Source organism: Chiloscyllium plagiosum, chromosome 13 (genome assembly GCF_004010195.1).
Source record: "Chiloscyllium plagiosum isolate BGI_BamShark_2017 chromosome 13, ASM401019v2, whole genome shotgun sequence".
Taxonomy (NCBI): Eukaryota; Metazoa; Chordata; class Chondrichthyes; order Orectolobiformes; family Hemiscylliidae; genus Chiloscyllium; species Chiloscyllium plagiosum.
This window is the reverse complement of record NC_057722.1, coordinates 68,674,385-68,696,536: the sequence shown is the minus strand read 5'-3', so window position 1 is coordinate 68,696,536 and position 22,152 is coordinate 68,674,385.

Below are 22,152 nucleotides of genomic sequence, written 5' to 3'. Positions count from 1 at the left end.
GCCGGAGTGGAGTGGGGGCGGAGAGGTCAGGAAGAAGATTGCAGGTTAGGAAGACTCTTTACTCAGCGAGTCGTGAATTCATGGAATGCCCTGCCAGTAGCAGTGGTGGACTCTCCCTCATTATGGGCATTTAAGCGGGCATTGGATAGGCATATGGAGGATAGTGGGCTAGTGTAGGTTAGGTGGGCTTGGGATCGGCGCAACATCGAGGGCTGAAGGGCCTGTACTGCGCTGTATTCTTCTATGCTCTATGTTCTATAAAAGATGTTCCGCCCAATTTCAGTCTTAAGTTGGTACCCCAATGAGGGAACAGCGATGTAGTTCCAAATCAGGAGGGCAACTTGCAGATGGTGATGCTCCCATACATCAGTTTGTACTTCTAACTAGTGGAACTAATAGTTTAGGATGTGCTATCACAGAGGACTTTAGAATTGGTGTAATACAAATGTATCGCACTATTGCCACGTATGCCATTGGAAGAGGAAATGAAAGGTTAATGCCATGGATCAAGTATCAAAGAAGTCAGCTGCTTACATCTGAATGGTGTCAAACTTCTTGAGTGTTTTTCTTATTCAGGCAAGCGAGGAGTATTCCATCACACTCTTGACTTGCGGTCATCTTTACGATCGACAGATGTTGAAGAGCCAAAGAAATTTCTGCCCCAGATTTCCCTGCTTCTGACCTGCTTTCCTAGCTAAAATATTCACGTGTCTAGTTAGCTGTCTGACTTAGAACATTGATGGTGGGAGGTAGCCACATATCCTGACTTGGAACTTTATCACTACTCATTTACTGTTGCTGAGTCAAAATCCTGGATCTCGCTTCTTACCAGCATTATGGATAGACTTATATCACATGAACTGCAGCAGTTCGAGAAGACAGCTCATTGCTACTTTCTCAAGGGGCAATTATTGATGAGCAGTAAATGTTGGCCTAGCCAGTCGTGCCTCATCTGGTGAATATTTTTTTTTAAAATTACAATTACAATGGCTGTGACTGTCAAGAGAAGATGTTTAGCTTCTCTTTGTTTGGAGCTGTTTGTTGCATGACATCATGCACAAATCTTGCTTGCCAATTATTAGCCAAGACTGAGTGGTGCCCAGGTTTTTCTGACTGTAAACACAGACTGAAATGATTTAAATTGAACTTAAAACTTTCCAATTATCAGCAAATATTTCCATGTTGGGCCTTATGATTGACGGAAAGTCATTTATAAAGTGGACGAAGATGGCTGGACCTTACAAACACCGTGAAGAACTCCTACAACCAAGCCTTGGGAGGATGATAACTGATCATTAATCATTTTTCTTTCTGCTTGGTATGAATCCAAACAACTGTGAGATTTCCCATATACTCATTGACTGACTTTTACTCAGGATCCTTTTTGCTAAACTGGGTCAAGTGATTTCTTGATGTCAAGAATGGTCCTTCTGGAATTCTCTGGAATTCAGCATCATTTGGTCATGTTTGAATGAGTATTGTAATGGAATCACATCGTGCTGGTGGAAGTCGAAATCAGCATCAATAAGCAATTATTGCTGAGTGAGTACCAACTGACAGGATTGTTGACAGCACTTCCATTCACTTTGCTAATGGTTGATAGCTGATTGATCGGGTGACAATTTCTGGATTGTACTTTTCCCTTCTTTAAATGGAAGGGCACAGTTGGAAAGTTTTCACTTTGTCAGAGAGATGTGGTTGCTGTAGCTGAACAGCCTGGTGAGGACCATGGCTAACTCACACGTCATTGCTGGATCCTGTGCTTTGAGCCTTTTCCTCAGATCATGTGAAGCGAATCAAATCAGCAGATGATTAGTTTCTGTGATGCTGGAGAGGCTGAAAATCATCAACTCAGCACTTCTCCACTGAAGGTTATTGCGATTTCTTCAGCTTTACCTTTTGCGGTCTCATGCCAGACTCCATCATCATTGACAATGGAGATGTTTATGACGTTTCCTCCTCACTTTAGTTGCTCAGATGTCCCCTGCTATTCTTGACTGCATGTATGCAGAACAATAAATTCCCGATTTTCATTTCTTTGTAGGTATTTTTAATCAATCAGGTCAGACACATCTCTGGAGCATGTGGAATTTGAACCCAGGCCTTTTGGCCCAGAGGAAAGGTCATTACCACTGAGCCACAAGAGCTCTTAAAACATCAACTCATTATTAAGATGGTTATTTTGAATCCACCAGTTCTGATGTGTTTTGTCGTATCTCTGGAGTAGGTGAGACAAACACAGTTCTTGCAGATCAGAGATGCAGACACTACTACAGCAACACAAAGTCTGTTTGCCTTAATGCACCTAATAATCAGTGGAGCGACAGATATTTTCCAATCAACCTGTTCAGAGATGTTATGACACACTTTTAAAGCAGGTGGGACTTTGAACCCTAGCCTCCTGGCTTAGCTGTAGGGACATTATCACTGCACCAAAATGTCTGTTTGTATTAAAGTGGCTGATTATCAGTGAAGTGACAGTAAAGTTACTTTAATTGGCTACAACTCTGAAGGCCGAACATAGAAAGCTGTCACCCATACATCTCTTGGGGCAGCACAGTGACTCAGTGATTAGCACTACTGCCTCACAGTGCCAGGGAACTGGGTTCGATTCTACCCTTGGGTGACTGTCTGTGTGGAGTTTGCACATTCTCCCCATGTCTGTATGGGTTTCCTTTGGGTACTCAGCATTCCTCTCACGGTCCAAAGGTATGCAGGCTAGGTAGATTAGCCATTGGGCATGTAGGGTTACAGGGAAAGAGTAGGGAGTGTGGGATTGGGTGGGATGCTCTCTCCAGAGGATTTTGTGGGCTGAGTAGCCTGCATCCACACTGCAGGGATTCTGTGACCTCAATTCCAGAACAAATGGAATTAAGCTGGGTGTTTGGAATGAGTGAGGAAAAGTAAAAGCAATCTGTTTGACTGGCACTCCATCTATTTCCTTAAACATTCACTTTTTTCATCAACTGTGCTCTGCGCCTGCAGCATGTACAAGATACACTGCACCAACTCACCTTTTAACATCATTTTGAAAGGAAGCAACAAGAGTCTGGGAACACCAATACATCCAACTTCCCATACAAGTCACACACCAAAACAGAAATTGCTGGAGAAATTCAGCAGGTCTGACAGCTGAGTTGTGGAGAGAAAAGAGTCAACATTTTGGGTCCAGTGACCCTTCTTGAGAACCAAAAGTTCTTCAGAACTTTCTCCAGCTCTCTCTGGTTTTTTTTCAGATGTCCAGCATCTGCAGTTTTTCATTTTATTTTGTCCAGTCTCACATCATCCTGACTTGGGAATAGCTCACCGTTTCATCATCATCGCTGGATCAAAATCCTGGAAGTGCACCCCTTTCGTCACTGTGGGAGCATCTTCACCCGACATTCTGGAGTGATTTAGGAAAATGGTTTATTATCACCTTCTCAAGGGCTGTTGAAGATAGAAAACGAATCCTGACCTTGGTACTGACACTCACATCTCATTTTTAAAGAAAATTCCCACCTCTTTGTTAATCATGATAACGCTTTTTAATCTAAACTCTTGCTTTCTTTCTGTACAGTAAGTAGAGAAGAAAGTAAAACGGTGAAAAACACAGCTTCTTACCAAAATTAAAGAAATCCCCTGAAATGCTGTTTTGTTAAGGAAAATTATCCAGTTATCAGATGATTAAGAAATAAACTTACCAAACAATGCATTTGTTTTTCCTGTAAAGTTCCACAGTTCCTTTACTTTGGAAACATACTAAATTCCTGACATAAGAGAAGAGGAGAAGGAGGTGGAGAAGCAAGTAAATGATAAAATGAGATTGTAATTGAGTGTCACCACCACAGGTAACATTGAGAATATTAACTTTAGCTTAACTTCTGTCGGACAGTTTTGCAGTGTCAATGAGCTTGGGAAATGTAAAAGCACACTCGAAGGGCAGATTTTGGTTGGACATCATTAATTCTGTTACCATGGTGCTATTCTTTTTCAGGATTGCAAGATACAAGATAAAGCAATGCCATCCAGCTCACTTCCCTGAGGAGAATGCAGTGTCTAATCTGGCATGAACAATTTGGTTATGTTAAATAAATACAATATCACATTTTGATGGGGCTGTGCTTCACAATAAATCACTGCAGGGTTCATATCAGACTATGCAGTGATTTCCTAATTTGCTCATGCAAATCCATTTCATTTATGCTGAGATCTGGGATTATAGTCTCAACCAACTCCAAAGCTTCAAAGCGTTGTCATTTCAGCTTGGGTTCCGAAATGATATAACCAATAAGACAGAGCGATTCATTTTTGAGAGGCATATCAAGACTGCATTGATTTCATCAAAATGAGCTACTGATTTGTTTTAGTATTTTAAAATTGAAGGTGACCAGCAGCAACAGAACATGGCATGGTGCACACAACAGAACCATACAATAGTATGACACTGAGCAGGTTAGTGCAGTCCGATGCAAAATTACACCTAACTCTGCAGTGTAGAGTTATGTAGCATAGCAATTCTTTTATTTAATAAAAACTGAAATCACTGCAGATGCTGGAGAGCAGAAACAGAAACAGAAATTGCTGGAAAAGCCCAGCAGGTCTGGCAGCATCTGTGGAGAGAAATCAGAGTTAACGTTTCAGCTTCGGTGACCCTTCAAACATTATTTTGTTTGATTGTTTGACTGTGTAATTTCACTATGTTAGCGAGCAATGTAGTTGTTGTTGTTGCTGAACTAATGTTCCGACAATAAAGTTGATGAGATAGATTTTGATTTGGATGATACTTGGGGCAAACCGGCAGCCCATTTTACATTTCTCTCACTTTCTACTTCAATGCAAATAAAAATAAGGAGAGAGGTAAGACAGATTGCCAGTTCATTAAAGGCTATTTTACACTATGCCAAAATTGAATACCACTCAGGTATTAATACAATATGGTAATTTCCTGGATCTATTCTAATAACCTTCTGAATTTGTCATAGAATCCTAGAATCTTCATGACACAGAGGGTATCCATTTAGTTCATCAAATCAATTAAGGCTCCTTAACAACAATCCAACCAGTCCCACTACCCACTCTTTCTTTGTAGCCGTACAAATTTATTTACTTCAAATTATCATCCAATTTTCTTTTGGAACTATTTATGGCTTTCACTATTGCTTTGGATAGGATTCAGAGATTTACTAGGATGTTGCCTGGTATACAGGGAAGGCCTTATGAGGAAAGGTTGAGGTACCTGAGGCTGTTTTCATTAGAGAGAAGAAGGTTGAGAGATGATTTAATTGAGACATATAAGATAATCAGAGGGTTAGTTTGGGTGGACAGTGAGAGCCTTTTTCCCAGGTTGGTGATGGCTAGCACAAGAGGACATAGTTTTAAATTGAGGGGTGATAGATATAGGACAGATGTCAGAGGGAGTTTCTTTACAGCCTGCAACAGTAGTAGACTCACCAGCTCTAAAGGCATTTAAATGGTCATTGGAACGGCATGTGGATGAAAATGGAATAGTGTAGGTTAGATGGGCTTCAGACTGGTTTCACTGGGCGGTGCAACATTGAGGGCTGAAGGGCCTGTACTGCACTGTAATGTTCTATGTTCTATTCTTGCAAAATGAAGTCAAGGTCATTACAACTTACCACACAAGTTCTTCCCTATATTCCCCCATTGCACCTCTTACTTAATACCTTAAATCTGTGCTCCTTAGTCATTGCACCATTATTCCATCTCAAGCCACACTACCATGACAATGTGAATCATAAGGACCATCTATCCAGGTAGAGATGTTGACTAGTTAATTTTGAAATGTCTCTTGTGTCTTGGAAGTAAATGGATAGTTTACGGCATGAATATTTACGACAAAACATTTCGACATTTTTCTGGAACTATGGAGATTTAGTTTATCCATAACTAGTACACAGATTACTGTCATTAATTCTAAGCATAAATACTTTGCACCTTTTTTCCCATGAAAAGCATATTGACTTTCCCTTAATCTCTAGCAATTAATTCCCCCACCCCACCTACACTCCCTACATCTTCACCCTCAGGCTTCAAAAGTCAGCTTCAAAACAGATGATGCATCCCTTTGTTTCACCTTAAATTGTTCCAAAACATAACAATCGTATCCATTTCAAATTCTAACACTGTTCAATATTCTTTTGTATAGTTTCATACTGACATGGCAAAGAGAAGAATTCTCTTCATATCCTGCCTGAGTCTGACCTAGCTCTGAGCTCTGCAATTGGACTTTGAAGCTGGAAAGAATTCACAAAGTGTTTGATATGGTTCTGCCTATTGAGGCAGAAGTTAACTCCAGGCTAAGTACTTTGAAGAATAATTACTTAACCTTAAGGTTCACAGTTCTCCTTTAGATTTTTTTTTAATCCCCAGTTTCTTTTTGTGACCATCACTTGTCAATCAATCCAAGATTTCTTCCTGTCAGAAATGAGTCTAAATTTTACAAGGTACAAAGTTACAAATTGACATTGATAATTTTAACATTTCCCCAGCTGCTACTGAATTCTTTCATCATAAGTTTTCCTAAGCATGAAGATGAGCCGCTGTTCAAGGAGAAATTAAAAAGCAACTTGCAACATTTGAATGTTCCCTTCCATGATCTCATCATGATTCCTGAGAAGGTGCTTAAGGAACTGAATGAATTCCTCAGAACCAGACTGCAGCTGAATAATTGAATTTGGGTTAAGACTGCACAGTTTAACTAACAGGTCAACACAACCTCAGGAACTCAGTGCCCTGTAAGACTATATTTCCCTTGTTCACAGGACCTAGAACCATAGAATCTCTACAGTGCAGATACAGGCCATTCAGCCCATCAAGTCTGCACCAACCCGTTGAAGACCATCGCACCCAAGCTCTCCCCCAATAACCCTGCATTTCGTATAGCTAATCCACCTAACCTGCACATTCCTGGACAGCATGGAGCAATTTCCCATGGCCAGTCCACCTAACCTGCACATCCTTGGATTGTGGGAGGAAACTGGAGCACCCAGAGGAATACTGCACAGACATGGGGAGGATGCACAAACAGACTGTGGCCCAAGGCTGGAATTGAACCTAGGTCCCTGGTGCTGGGAGGCAGCAGTGCTAATCACTGGGCCACAATGCCGCCCAATCTAACCTTCACTTATAGTCATAGACATAGAACATGGAAACAGGCCCTTTGGCCCATTGTGACCATAAAGGTCATTAAACATCATCTATTTTTGGCCCACAGCCTTGTATGTAATGGTATTTGAAGTGCACTTCTAAATAGTTCTTAAATGTCGTGAGGTTTTTCACCTTACCCACCATTTTAGCCAGCAAGTTCCCGATGCGCACTTCTAGATGTAAACATCTTTTCTTCTACTGTGAACCTCCTACTCTTTACATTAAAGTTATGCCGCCAGTTATTGACTCCTGTACTAAAGGGAAAAGTTTCTCTCTGTTACAACTGTTTCTAAAAAAAAACTAAAGATCTCCTAAGTTATTGACTAAAGCTGTCTGGAGTAGCCACTTCAGCACCTCTGCTATTGCAACCTCCCTTCAAACAAACCCAGGACAAAATAACCTTTTTAAAGTGACAGCATCATTGTATCCATGTGAACTCTTTTAGCCAGTACAGTCGGTTCTGCTATAACATGTGTTTCTTCAACAGGAATTAGCTTCAACGCAATTGAAGGATTTAGACTGTCACTTGTAGGACATGAACTTTCCATATCTGTATTGGCTATAACGTGATTCCAGCCCGATTGCTTTAAATAGTGAGGCTTTAAATAGTGACATTCTTCTAATGCGAGATTGCACAAGAATGGAACTATCGCGCTATCTCAGAACCGTTTCTACATTGAAAGCTCAACAAGGGGGAGGAAAGGTCTAGGCCTATTATTCAGAAATGAGCCTAAGCAGCTCTACTTCATGCTCACGTTGAAATAATTCAGTATCGGCTGGGGAAATGTGTCAGTGCACTTTGGAGATAGTGATCATACTGATGGTTCTGTTCGCTGAGCTGGAAATTTTTGTTGCAAACGTTTCGTCCCCTGTCTAGGTGACATCCTCAGTGCTTGGGAGCCTCCTGTGAAGCCCTTCTGTGGTGATTCCTCCGGCATTTATAGTGGCCTGTCCCTGCCGCTTCCGGTTGTCAGTTTCAGCTGTCCGCTGTAGTGGCCGGTATATTGGGTCCATGTTGATGTGTTTGTTGATGGAGTTTGTGGATGAGTGCCATGCTTCTAGGAATTCCCTGGTGTTCTTTGTTTTGGCTTGCCCTATAATGGTAGTGTTGTCCCAGTCGAATTCATGTTGCTTGTCGTCTGCGTGTGTGGCTACTAAGGATAGCTGGTCGTGTTGTTTCGTGGCTAGTTGGTGTTCATGGATGCGGATCGTTAGCTGTCTTCCTGTTTGTCCTATATAGTGTTTTGTGCAGTCCTTGCATGGGATTTTGTACACTACATGACAGCCAGACTACTGCGACCACTAGGACTCATAACAGCACACAAACCAACAGCCACTCTCAGACAACAACTCACCAAAACGAAGGACCCGATACCCAGCATGAGCAAAACCAATGTAGTGTACAAAATTCTCTCACCAGAACGAAGGACGTGATACCCAGCATGAGCAAAACTAATGTCATTAGTTTTGCTCATGCTGGGTATCGGGTCCTTCGTTCTCTCACCAGAACGAAGGACGTGATACCCAGCATGAGCAAAACTAATGTCATTAGTTTTGCTCATGCTGGGTATCGGGTCCTTCGTTTTGGTGTGTTGTAAACACTAAACACTATATAGGACAAACAGGAAGACAGCTAACGATCTGCATCCATGAATATAAACTAGCCACGAAATGACACGACCAGCTATCCTTAGTAGCCACACACGCAGACGACAAGCAACATGAATTCGACTGGGACAACACTACTATCATAGGGCAAGCCAAACAAAGAACAGCCAGGGAATTCCTAGAAGCATGGCACTCATCCACAAACTCCATCAACAAACACATCGACCTGGACCCAATATACCGGCCATACAGCGGATAGCTGAAACTGACAACCGGAAGCGGCAGGGACAGGCCACTATAAATGCCGGAGGAATCACCACAGAAGTGCTTCACAGGAGGCTCCCAAGCACTGAGGATGTCACCCAGACAGGGGACGAAACGTTTGCAACAAAAATTTCCAGCTCGGCGAACAGAACCACAACAACAAGCACCCGAGCTACAAATCTTCACCCAAACTTTGATCATAACTTAGTTGGGATTCATACAGTTATGGAAAAGGATAAGGACGGATTGGGAAAAATAGTTCTAAATTGGAGAAAGAATTATTTTACAAAGTTAAGCTAGGATTTGACTCAAATGGACTGGAAGCAGTTACTACACTGCCAATGAAATGGTGTCAGAGCAGTGGGAAATAGTGAGAACACAGGGCAAATGTATTCTCATAAAGAAAAAGGGGGAGATCAAGATTGAAGAACCATGCATACTGAAGGACATAATAGGTAAAAGTAAGAAAAAAATAGAAAAGCTAAGGGCGGCAATTGAGGGCTCAATATGACAGAGTCCTTTCGAGAGCGTAAAACGTGCCAGAGGAACTTAAAAAGGAAACTGAGAAATAAGAGTACATGAGAAAGCATTGCTAGAGAGAATAAAGGAAACCCCAAAGGGGTTTTTCAAATATATAAAAATCAAGAGAATAACTAGGGAAAGAGTAGAACCTATAAATGTAATCTGTGAATGGACCTGGAGGACGTAGATATGGCCCTCATTAAATGCTTTTTATTGGTCTGGGCAAAAAAGGACAACACATGTATAGATTTGGAGGACTGCGAAATATTAAAATAAATTAATATAGAGAGGGTAAGTACTTGCAGGTTTAGATTCTCCTGCTCCTTGGATGCTGACTGACCTACTGAGCTTTTCCAGCACCCCACTCTCGAGCCCCAGATAAGATGTAATCCAGAAGGCAAGGAAATATGCAGTAATGGCCAGTGGGGAGATGCAAGAAAATTGAAGGGTCGCTAATTTCATCACATTATTTAAAAAAAAGGAGGAAGGAATGGACTGGGAAATTACAGGCTCATCAGTAGTGTGGAAATTGTTAGAAAGAATTTTGAGAGACAGAACATATCTGCACTTGGTGAGACATGGATTAAACAGACGTAGCCATGGATAGATTTGTTAACGGAAAGTTGGGTTTGAAACATTCAAATGAATTTCACCAGGAGTTCTGGTGAAAGTAATGCACTTGATCATAATCTAGATGGATTTCAGCAAGACATTTGATAAGATCTCCCATGGCAGACTGGTCAAGAAGGTAAGAGCCCATGTGGCAAAGTGACGCAGGACGAAGAGGGCACTAGCAAAGGGATGTTTCTGTGACTGGAATTCAGTTTCTAATGGAATTCACAGGGCTTGGGGTGGGGGCCCTCACTGTTTATGATATATAATAATGATTCAGATTTAAATTTAGGGGTATGATCATAAAGTTCAAGGATTAGATAAAAAGAATTGGTAGAGGACAGCAAAAACCGCAGGAGGATATCGATGAAGTGTTTGGGTGGATTGAACAGTGGCAAATGGAGTTAAACCAGAAAAAGTGTGAGGCAATGCAATTGGGAAGTGCTTCTATCATCTGAACGGGCACTCAGTCAGAAACCCGAGTAACATTGAAGCTGTATTTTCTTGCATTGTTATAGCTTCCAAGATTATGGGCCAAAAGCTGGAAAATGGGATTCATTTCATAGAGTCATAGAGACATAGAGATTTACAGCACGGAAATAGTCCCTTCGGTCTAATTTGTCCATACTGACCAGATATCATAACCGAACTAGTCACATTTACCAGCACTTGGCCCATGTCCCTCTAAACCCTTCCTATTCATATACCCATCCAAATGCCTTTTAAATGTTGCAATTGGACCAACCTCCACCACTTCCTCTGGCAGCTCATTCCATACACCTTCTACATGAAAAAATTGCCCCTTAGGTCCCTTCTAAATGTTTCCCCTCTCACCCTAAACCTATACCCTCGAATTCTGGAGTCCCCCACTCCAGGGAAAAGACCTTGTCTATTTGTCTTATCCATAGCCCTCATGATTTTATAAACTTCTATAAGGTCACCCCCCCAGCCTCCGACGCTCCAGTGGAAATAGCCCCTGTCTATTCAGCGTCTCCCTATAGCTCAAACCCTCCAACCCTGGAAACATCCTTGTAAATCTTTTCCGAACCCTTGCAAGTATCACTACATCTTTCCTTTAAAGGTCTGTTAGAGTTAGATTAGATTACTTACAGTATGGAAACAGGCCCTTCAGCCCAACAAGTCCACACCGCCCCGCCGAAGCGCAACCCACCCATACCCCTACATTTACCCCTTACCTAACACTACGGGCAATTTAGCATGGCCAATTCACCTTACCTGCACATCTTTTGGACTGTGGGAGGAAACCGGAGCACCCGGAGGAAACCCACACAGATATGGGGAGAACGTGCAAACTCCACACAGTCAGTCGCCTGAGGCGGGAATTGAACCTGGGTCTCTGGCGCTGTGAGGCAGCAGTGCTAACCACTATGCCACCGTGCCGCCCACTACATTGATGGCTACATTCATGGAAGCGTCGCAGTAGACCAGGCTCAACAGGCACGCTGCTGCCTGCATTGTGCAGGTGTTTAGAAGATACTAACAGTGAGCACTTCCATGCAAACAGGAGGAGTGTACAAATTAAGTTAGGGAGAAAGTGAAAATGGCAAACATCATTCTGTAGATATCGATGGAGGATGAGACTCCGGAACTTGAAGCTTTTTTTTTCATATTCGTTCACAGGATGAGGGTGTCACTAGCCAGGTCAGCATTTATTATCCATCCCTATTACCCAAGGGGCAGTTAAGAGTAAACCACATTGCTGTGCGTCTGGAATTATATGTAGACCAGACCAGGTAAGGGTAGCAGTTTCCTTCCCTAATGGACATTAGTGAATCAGATACGTTTTGCCTGCCAAATAACATTAGATTCATGGTCATCATTTGGACTCTTAATTCCAGATAGTTCATTGAATTCAAATTCCACCATCTGCCATGCATGATTGGAACCTAGGTCACTGGGGACATTACCTGGGTCTCGGGATTAACATTCCAGAGGCCATTTCCTCACCCTTAACTGGTGCTGCACAATAATGTAAATAAACGTGATCTGATATTAATTATGAAATTGAGGGAAAGAATTAAACCTTTAATATTGAGGAATTTATGATATTCAAGAAGAATAGACAAAGGTGGAGGAGGAGCACTATTAATCAATGATTCATTAATGGAATAGCAGCAGATGACTTTATCTGAAGAGATCAAGATGAGTAAAACAGGGGAAAAATGTCACTTGTGGTCTGTAGGCCCCTAAACTAACCACAATGTAGAATTGAGTATAATAGAAAAATGTGGGTGCATGTGGTAAAAGGACAGTAGTGATCATGGGTGGCTTTAATCTAAATGGAAACTGGAGAAATCAAATTGGCTATGGTAACTTGGAAAAGGAGTTCATGGTTTGCTTTCAAGATAGTTTCTGACAGCAGTCTGTTCTGGAACCAGCAAGAGAGCATACAAAATTTGACTTGGTATTCTGTAATGTGATATCATTATTGAAAGACAGAGCATTTTACATCGAGTTTGGAAATGGAGAATAGTGAGTCCAAGACTAGTATCTTCAAAAAGGGCAACTGTGCGGCAATGAAAGCAGAGCTAGCTGAGGTGAATTGGATAATAGGTGAGAGCATCATCAGTGGGAAAGCTGTGGTAGATGTTTAAGAGAATACTTTGGAATGCTCAGAATAAGTACATTTCTATTAAACACAGATAGCAAGAGTTTTTACAGGTATTTAAAAAGAAAATGTGTGAGTGAAGTATCCAGAACCGAGTAACAATCCAAAAATGGTGGTATAATGAATGGAATAGCTAATGGGATGCACAAGCACTTGACTTCTGGTTTCACTGTAGTCAAGACAAACAAAATCCTATAATAGTTGAAAATCAGGAGGTAGAGGGGAGGGAGGAACTCAGTGAAATTGCAATCACCAAGGAATTGCTACTGAGCAAATAATGGAGCTGCGGAATGACAAGTGTGTGAGTTCTGATGGACTCCATTCTTGAGTCTTGGAAGACTTGGCTAAGGAGCTGTGATGTTTTATAATATATCATTAAACCTCTGTGGCTCTGCTCTGGGATTTCATCTTCCCAGTCCACATGCAGCCATTCCCTTCTGAGGGTATTCCTTGAGATGTCCCTGGCCCCTGTGGAAACATGGTCTACCTGCCCAATGTGTGCAGTCTCCCTTTAAGGGACCTTTAAGAGGTGCAGGTTTGCTGGAACAAATGCTTGCCTCTGCAGGCTCTATCCTGAATGGTCAACCAACGATTAGCACAGACCATATGCAACAGAGCCAACAACCACTCCAGTGAGGAGGCAGAGTGACATATTTTTCCTGCCCACTTCAATGGGTCCAGTTGTGGGCTGATTGTGAGTCATGGTCCCTGTACCCAAAACTGGAGCAAACCAATGTTTAACCTCAAAATAACTTAAAATGTTTAAACAGCAAATAAAAATAGAAATTGCTGGAAATGTTTGAAAATGGGGAGATGTTTCGAGTCAATTATGACTCTTCTCAAAACAGTAGAACTCCCCAGCATTCTCAATATTTTGCTTTTCCTTAAGAAGGAAATCCTGTTCCTGAACCTTACAGTATGATATTGTAGAGACCTTAAGTGTATGTGTACTATATTATGGCAATTAGCTCAGTTGGCTGGGTGTCTGGTTAACCATGTAGAGTACTGCTAACAGTGAGGGTTCAATTTTTGCACCAGCTGAGATTATCAATGATACACACTCATTCTCAATATCTGAGCTCGTCTGAAATGTGGTGAACCGCAAGTTAAACTCACCACCAGTCATCTTTCTCAAATGAGAGAGCAGGACTCCAGTGATTTTACCTTTTCAGTAAAATATCAACTCATTCTGATAAGAGCCAGCAGTATTTACTTGAAAATAAATTGTGATCATTGAATAGATATGATTGTCATATAAAGAAAATTAACAAAATATTAATGTTAAGAAAAATAACCAGTTTGTGTTTTAAAATTCTGACCAGTTTGTGTTCTAAATTTCTTATCCTCCCTACCTCTGTAACCTCCTCTAGTCCTGCAATTCTCGAAAATCTCTGCAATTCTTCAATTCTCTTGCCCATCCCTAATTTTACTCACCTTTCTGAAGAAGGGTCATTGGATATGAAATGTCAGTTTTGTTTCTTTATCCAGAGATGCTGCCAGACCTGTTGGCTTTCTCCAGCAATTTCTGCTTTGATTTATTTCAGATCTCCAACATCCTCATTTTTTTGTGGATTATTAGCCCCATTTTAATTAGTCCACCATTGGTGGCCACACCTTCAAATGCTTAGCTTCCAAATTATTCAATTCCTCCTTGGCATTGCCAGTCCCTCTTTTGTTTATGATGGTTTTAAAACTATCTTCTTTCACCAAGGTTTTTTGCCTAGATACTAACACCTCCTCATGTAACTGCCTCAGATTTTGTTTGATATGTTGCTCCTGTTTCAGAGCCTTGATTCACTTTACCATGTAAACTAGTGACTGAAACAGAACACACAAACCTTTCTGTGCACCGAATGTCTTGTAACATTTGATAAAAACCAAAAGAACTGAGGATACTGTAAATCAGAAATAAAAACAGAAGTTGTTGGAAAATCCGAGCAGATCTGGCAGAATCTGTGAAGAGAAACCAGAGTTGACGTTTCGGGTCCAGTGACCCTTCCTCAGAACCCCTTCTGAGGAAGGGTCACTGGACCCGAAATGTTAACTCTGATTTCTCTTGGCAGACACTGCCAAGGCCTGCTGAGCTTTCCAGGCAACCTCTGTTTTTGTGTCTTGTAACACTTGTTCATTTGTTAACTGCTACATAAATGCAAGTGATTGTTGTTGAAACCTTCAGAAAGCAATGGGGAGCAGGGTGATAGGAAAAGTGAAAAGGATTAATTGCAGTAAATACCTTAATCAGTTAATACATGCTCTAATGCAGGCATCCAAGATTCTGGGCTAGAATTGCAGCAATAGTTTGTGAATGCAGAAATTGTTTGTACAATATTTCTCTGTTGCATACCTTAATGGATGCTGACTACTTTATTTTGAATGGATTAATGTTGATATTAAAATAGATTTCAAATGAGTTTCTTGCAAATAAATGAAAGGCTTGGACACTGGGATTGCAATGGGCAATTTCACCTCGCCAGTAATTAAACAGTGTGGACAAGCCCCCATATGGCGTAAATAGTACATGTCATGATTATTATTAATACAAGCAATAAATGCAATGATGGATGATTTTAATTTCACTTCTGATATGACTACAAAACCATTTGGTTAACTTTATGTATAACTAGCAGGTTTGCAAAAATGGCGTTCACAGTGAAGTGGAGAGCAAATGATAACTGAGGGTTTTACAGCGCACAGTGTAAACTTCATGTGTAAAAGTAAACCTGATCTAGTGGGACCCATTTCTTTCAACACACAGAAAAGACAAGTGTTCGACTTGTTGCCTGTGTGTTACACAGTGAATTGGCAGACAGTACAGTGTTATGAAGGTGTAGATGTGTCCTGTACCTTTAAGAGAGACTAGAAGCTGGCACGGACTTAGAGAGGTACAGAGTAGGCTGAAAGAATTTAAAATGTAACATTTGACTGTGAAACCAATAGTCCAGCTGAGTTGCCATGGTACACAATAAATTCGAAGTTGGCCAATCATTTTAAATGGTGTCCCAAGATTCCAAAATCCAATCGAATTTGAATTTAGTGTTTTGGTGACATCAAACCAATGAAATGATCCAATGTTTTGGGGTATAAAACCAGACATTTTGAACAGTTATAGGGAGAACTAAAAAGCGCCAAAAAACAGGCTCTAGCTGAATAGCTTTCTGAAAAGTACCTGTCTGTAAGACATTTGTGCAGCAGAACACCGAAGTCATCCTAGAGGTATCTACAGAGAAAATTCGACATCTAAAAACTATACCTGGGTTTGAAATTGATTTTGCCGTAAATTTAAGAGGGAATTTATCAGACCAATACTATAGAGTGGGAGGTAAAAGATAGGTTTAAGAGAAAGGAGTTGTAGAGTGGTTTTATTATTCTCTGTTGGACTTAAAGAATAAAAATGTTAATTCTTACTTTAAATAGTGAAATCTGGGATAGTTCTTTTCCTCTAGAAATTTAACAGATTATGGCACAAGGTGAGCTTCTCTGTGTGTCGGGTTTAAATTAGCAGAGGGGTTTACCCCTTGTCGTGACAGTAGAAAATGCCTATTCCATGTCTTTAGAGACTGACAGGCACTTGCAGGGGCTGGGAACCATCATACACTAGACATCGATTCTTTTATTTGGTTTTGATAAGTCCCTGTTCTAGTTTGGAAGCTCCCATTGACCATTTGCTTTTGTTTTTGTTGGAATGCTCCAGCAGGACTCTCTAACTTGATTAACATTCTGTTTAAAAGAATAGAAAACATGTATCTCACTGAAAACAATGGAAATGAAATTGTGACTATTTTCAAGTATGACACTCTGAGAAAGTCTTGTGGTGCAGTGGTAGCATCCTCCCTTTGATCCAGGAAACTCCTATGTGGCTGAGGGAAGGCATGTTGGTAAGGTGTTGAGTGATGTTGATTGTCAGCCTGTGAAATCCTTCCAGAACTCCCAATGGCAGCAACTCAGAGCAGGAGCGTCTCCTCTCAGCTATCCTGCAGAAGGCAATGGCAAACACTTTAGTACATTGGTCATAAGCTTGAGCCAGTCCACAAGAAGTCTATTGCCTGATCTAAGGAAGTGAAGATGGAAAGAAAACTGGAGAAATCTAGAATCATAGAATTCCTATAGTGTGGACGTAGGCCATTCAGCCTATCGAATCCATACCCACCTACCGAAGGGCATCTCACCCAGAACATCCCCCTAATCTATCCCTGTAACCCTGCATTTTCCATGTCTAACCCACCCAGCCTGCACATCCCTGGACACTAAAGGCAAATTAGCATGGCCAATTCACCTAATCTGCACATCTTTGGACTGTGGGAGGAAACCAGAGCACCTGGAGGAAATGCGCGCAGACATGGGGAGAACATGCAAAGTTCACACAGATAGTCGCCCAAGGATGTAACCAAACCCAGGTTCCTGGTTAGTTCTGATATTTACACACCAGATACAAAAAAGCAGCTGCACAGCTGTACATTTTAAACATCAGCAGTGCTGAAGGAAAAGCATCTGTGATAGTTAAATTACCGCTTGCCAGTGCTACGAAAAAGCCATGACTTTACCTGCTAAGACTCCGTGACATGGAATAGTTTGGAAATGAAAGGAAGCAGCACTTAGACTGCAGATTCAACTCTGGCATTTGGATAATTCCTGGCACTCAGGGAAATGTGAAAACTGGGACTCAAAGAGGTGATGTTGCGGGTGTAGTAGAGGTGGCCTCATCAAAATAGTGAAAACCAGTAAAACCCGCAAATGACACATACAGGTCCAACATGTCTTGTATACCTCAGAACAGTGTTACCAGTACTGATGAAGGGCTTATGCCCAAAATGTTAATTCTACCCCTCCTCGGATGCTGAATTTCTGGCTGTAACAGCTTCATCCTTTTTTGAGATATTTTAGGTGCTGGAGATGATTTCCTCGAATTCCAGGACCAGCAATTACTGTTTCATATGCTGTTGCAATTGTTTTGGAACTTTGTGAAAAAAAAGTCAAAACAATGGCACTTTTAAAAGGGAGAAGAACAGACAAAGGAAGCACATGGTTCTTTGAGAAGGTGATCAAACAGGTAGATGAAAGTAAACCGGTTGATGTGGTGTATATGGATTTCAGCAAGGTGTTCGATAAGGTTCCCCACAGTAGGCTATTGTACAAAATGCGAAGGAGTGGGATTGTCGGAGATATAGCAGTTGGATCAGTAATTGGCTTATTGAAAGAAGACAGAGGGTGGTGGTTGATGGGAAATGTTCATCCTGGAATCCAGTTACCAGTGGTGTACCGCAAGGGTCGGTGTTGGGTCCACTGCTGTTCGTCATTTTTATAAACAACCTGGATGAGGCCGTAGAAGGGAGGGCGTAGTAAATTTGCAGACGGCACTAAGGTCGGATAATGACGAAGGATGTTGTAGGTTGCAGAGAAACATAGAAAAGTTGCAGAGCTGGGCTGAGAGGTGGCAAATGGATTTTAGTGCAGACAAGTGTGAGGTGATTCACTTTGGTTGGAGTAACCGGAATGCAAAATACTGAGCTAATGGTAAGATTCTTGGTGTAGATGAGCAGAGAGATCTCAGTGTCCAGGTACACAGATCCTTGAAAGTTGCCACCCAGGTTGACAGGGTTGTTAAGAAGGCATACAGTGTTTTCGCTTTTATTAATTGAAGTATCAAGTTCCGGAACCATGAAGTTATGCTACAGCTGTACAAACCTCTGGTGCGGTCGCACTTCGAGTATTGTGTACAATTCTGGTCATCGCGTTATGAGAAGGATTTGGAAGCTTTGGAAAGAGTGCAGAGGAGATTTACTAGGATGTTGCCTGGTATGGAGGGAAGGTCTTATGAGGAAAGGCTGAGGGACTTGAGGCTGTTTTCATTAGAGAGAAGAAGGTTGAGAGGTGACTTAATAGAGACATATAAGATAATCAGAGGGTTAGATCGGGTGGACAGGGAGAGCCTTTTTCCAAGTATGGTGATGGCGAGCATGAGGGGGCATAGCTTTAAATTGAGGGGTAATAGATGTAGGACAGATGTCAGAGGTAGCTTCTTTATTCAGAGAGTAGTAAGGGTATGGAATACTTTGCCTGCAAAGGTAGTAGATTCGCCAACTTTAAGTACATTTCAGTTGTCATTGGACAAGCATATGAACGTATGTGGAATAGTGTAGATTAGATGGGCTTCAGATTGGTATGACAAGTCGGCGCAACATCGAGGGCCAAAGGGCCTGTACTACGCTGTAATGTTCTATGTTCTATGGTGAGGTCAGTGCAGGAGAGAGAGAGAAAGAAACTGACACAGCAGTGGACCTGCACAGTTACTGCCTTTGCTGTTTGAATTCATGTAATGCTGGACATTGGAGTACATCTGGGAAAATTAACAAACAGTGAAATACACAACTAATCTTGGAAGAAAGTAATAAGGGTATGGAATACTTTGCCTGCAAAGGTAGTAGATTCGCCAACTTTAAGTACATTTCAGTTGTCATTGGACAAGCATATGAACGTACGTGGAATAGTGTAGATTAGATGGGCTTCAGATTGGTATGACAACTCGGCGCAACATCGAGGGCCAAAGGGCCTGTACTACGCTGTAATGTTCTATGTTCTATGGTGAGGGTACTACGCTGTAATGTTCTATGTTCTATGGTGAGGTCAGTGCAGGAGAGAGAGAGAAAGAAACTGACACAGCAGTGAACCTGCACAGTTACTGCCTTTGCTGTTTGAATTCATGTAATGCTGGACATTGGAGTACATCTGGGAAAATTAACAAACAGTGAAATACACAACTAATCTTGGAGGAACTGTTTGGGCAAAGTTCACAGTACAGAAGCAGATAACCATATTGTTTTTAAGTGTAACCTATAGGACGTCTGCAGTAGTGAGTAGTGTGGGCTCCTTCTTGATTATATGTTTTTTGAGATATGTCTCTTGATTAAACTTAAAATATAAGCCATAACTCCACAACATGACCTCTCAACTCCTGTACTCAATATTCTGACTAATAAAAGAAAACATACCAAATGCCTTCTTCACTATCCTACTACCTGCAACTCCACTTTCAAGGAGCTACGAACCTGCACTCCAAGGTCTCTTTGTTCAGCAACACTCCCCAGGACCTTACCATTAAGTGTATAAGTCCTGCTAAGATTTGCTTTCCAAAAATGCAGCAACTCACATTTATCTGATTTAAATTCCATCTGCCATTTCTCGGCCCAGTGACCCATCTGATCAAGATCCTGTTGTAATCTGAGGTAACCTTCTTCGCTGTCCACTACACCTCCAATTTTGGTGTCATCTGCAAACTTACTAACTATACCTCTTATGCTTCCATCCAAATAATTTATATAAATGATAAAAAGTAGAGGACCCAGCACTGGTCCTTGTGGCACTCCACTCGTCACAGTCCTCCAGTCTGAAAAACAACTCTCCACTACCACCCTCTGTCTTCTACCTTTGAGCCAGTTCTGTATCCAAATGGCTAGTTCTCCCTTTATTCCATGAAATCTAACCTTGCTAACCTTTCTCCCATGGTGAACCTTGTCGAACGCCTTACTGAAGTCCATATAGATCACATCTACCACTCTGCGCTCATCAATCCTCCTTGTTACTTCTTCAAAAAACTCAATCAAGTTTGTGAGATATGATTTCCCATGCACAAAGCAAAGTTGATTTGGATGCCAGCATAAGATGTATAGATAGTAAGTTTGCAGATTACACCAGAATTGGAGGTGTATTGGACAGCGAAGAAGGTTACCTCAGATTACAACAGGATCTTGATCAGATGAGCCAATGGGCCGAGAAGTGGAAGATGGAGTTCAATTCAGATAAATGCGAGGTGCTGCATTTTGCTGAACAAAGAGACCTTGAAGTGCAGGTCCATAGCTCCTTGAAAGTGGAGTCACAGGTAGATGGATAGTGAAGAAGGCGTTTGGTATGCTTTCTTTGATTTGTCAGAGTATTGAGTACAGGAGTTGGGAGGTCATGTTGTGGCCCTACAGGACATTGGTTAGGCCACTGTTGGAATATTGCATACAATTTTTGTCTACTTCCTTTTGGCAAGGATATTGTGAAACTTGAAAGGGTTCAGAAAAGAAAAGGATGTTGCCAGGGTTGGAGGATCTGAGCTACAGGGAGAGGTTGAACAGGCTGGGGCTGTTTTCCCTGGAGCATTGGAGGCTGAGTGGTGACCTTATAGAGGCTCACAAAATTATGAGGGGCATGGATAGGATAAATAGTCAAAGTCTTTTCCCTGGGGATGGGAAGTCCAGAACTGGAGGGCATAGGTTTAGGGTTAGAGGGGAAAGATATAAAAGGGACCTAAGGGACAACTTTTTCACGCAGAGGGTGGTACATGTATGGAATGAGCTGTCAGAGCTTGAGGTGGAGGCTGGTACAATTGCAACATTCAAAAGGCATCTGGTTGGGTATATGAATAGGAAGGGTTTGGAGGGATATGGGCCGGGTGCTGGCAGGTGGGACTAGATTGGGTTGGGATATCTGGTCGGCATGGATGGGTTGGACCGAAGGGTCTGTTTCCATGCTGTACATCTCTATGACTCTATGCTGCCTGACCTGCTATGCTTTTCCAGCACCATACTCTTGAGTGTTACCAGTATGTTCATTTCCAAGTATAACCTTTCATTTAACTGTTTTTTCCCTCTGTGGTGGTGAGTGTGGGCTAGGTCAAGGCTAGGTTTTCTTTCTGGCACTTCAGGACACTCAGGTCTCACTGTGGCTCAGTGGTTAGCACTGCTGCCCCTCAGCGCCAGGGACCCGGGTTTGATTCCAGCCTTGCGCGACTGTTTCTGTGGAATTCGCACATTCCCTCCTTGTCTGTGTGGGTTTCCTCTGGGTTCTCTGGTTCCCTCCCACAATCCAAAAGTGTGCAGCTTAGGTGAATTGGCCATGCTAAATTGCCCGTAGTGTTCAGAGATATGTGGGTAAAGTGCATTAGTCAGGGGTAAATGTGGAGGAATGGGTCTGGGTGGGGTACTCTTCAGAGAGTCAGTGTGGACTTGTTGGGCCAAAAGGCCTGTTTCCACACTGTAGGGCTTCAATGACACTAGTTGCTCGTTTTAATCAATCAAAGGCAAATAAAAAAAACTTAAACAGAAATTGCTGGAAAAGCTCTGGCAGTAACTATGAAGAGAAATCAAAGTTAATATTTCAGAATTAAGATTACTCGACCTGAAACATTAACTTTGATTTCTCTCCACAGATGCTGCCTGACCTGTTGAGCTTTTCCAGCAATTTCTGTTTTTGTTTCTGATTTACAGCATTGGCAGTTCTTTCAGTGTTTTTTTAATAAAGTAACTTACCTTGAACTGGCCTTTCCTCTTCCAGTTCACTTCTCACAGGAATTTATCATAGATTCCTTACAGTGTGGAAATAGGCCCTTC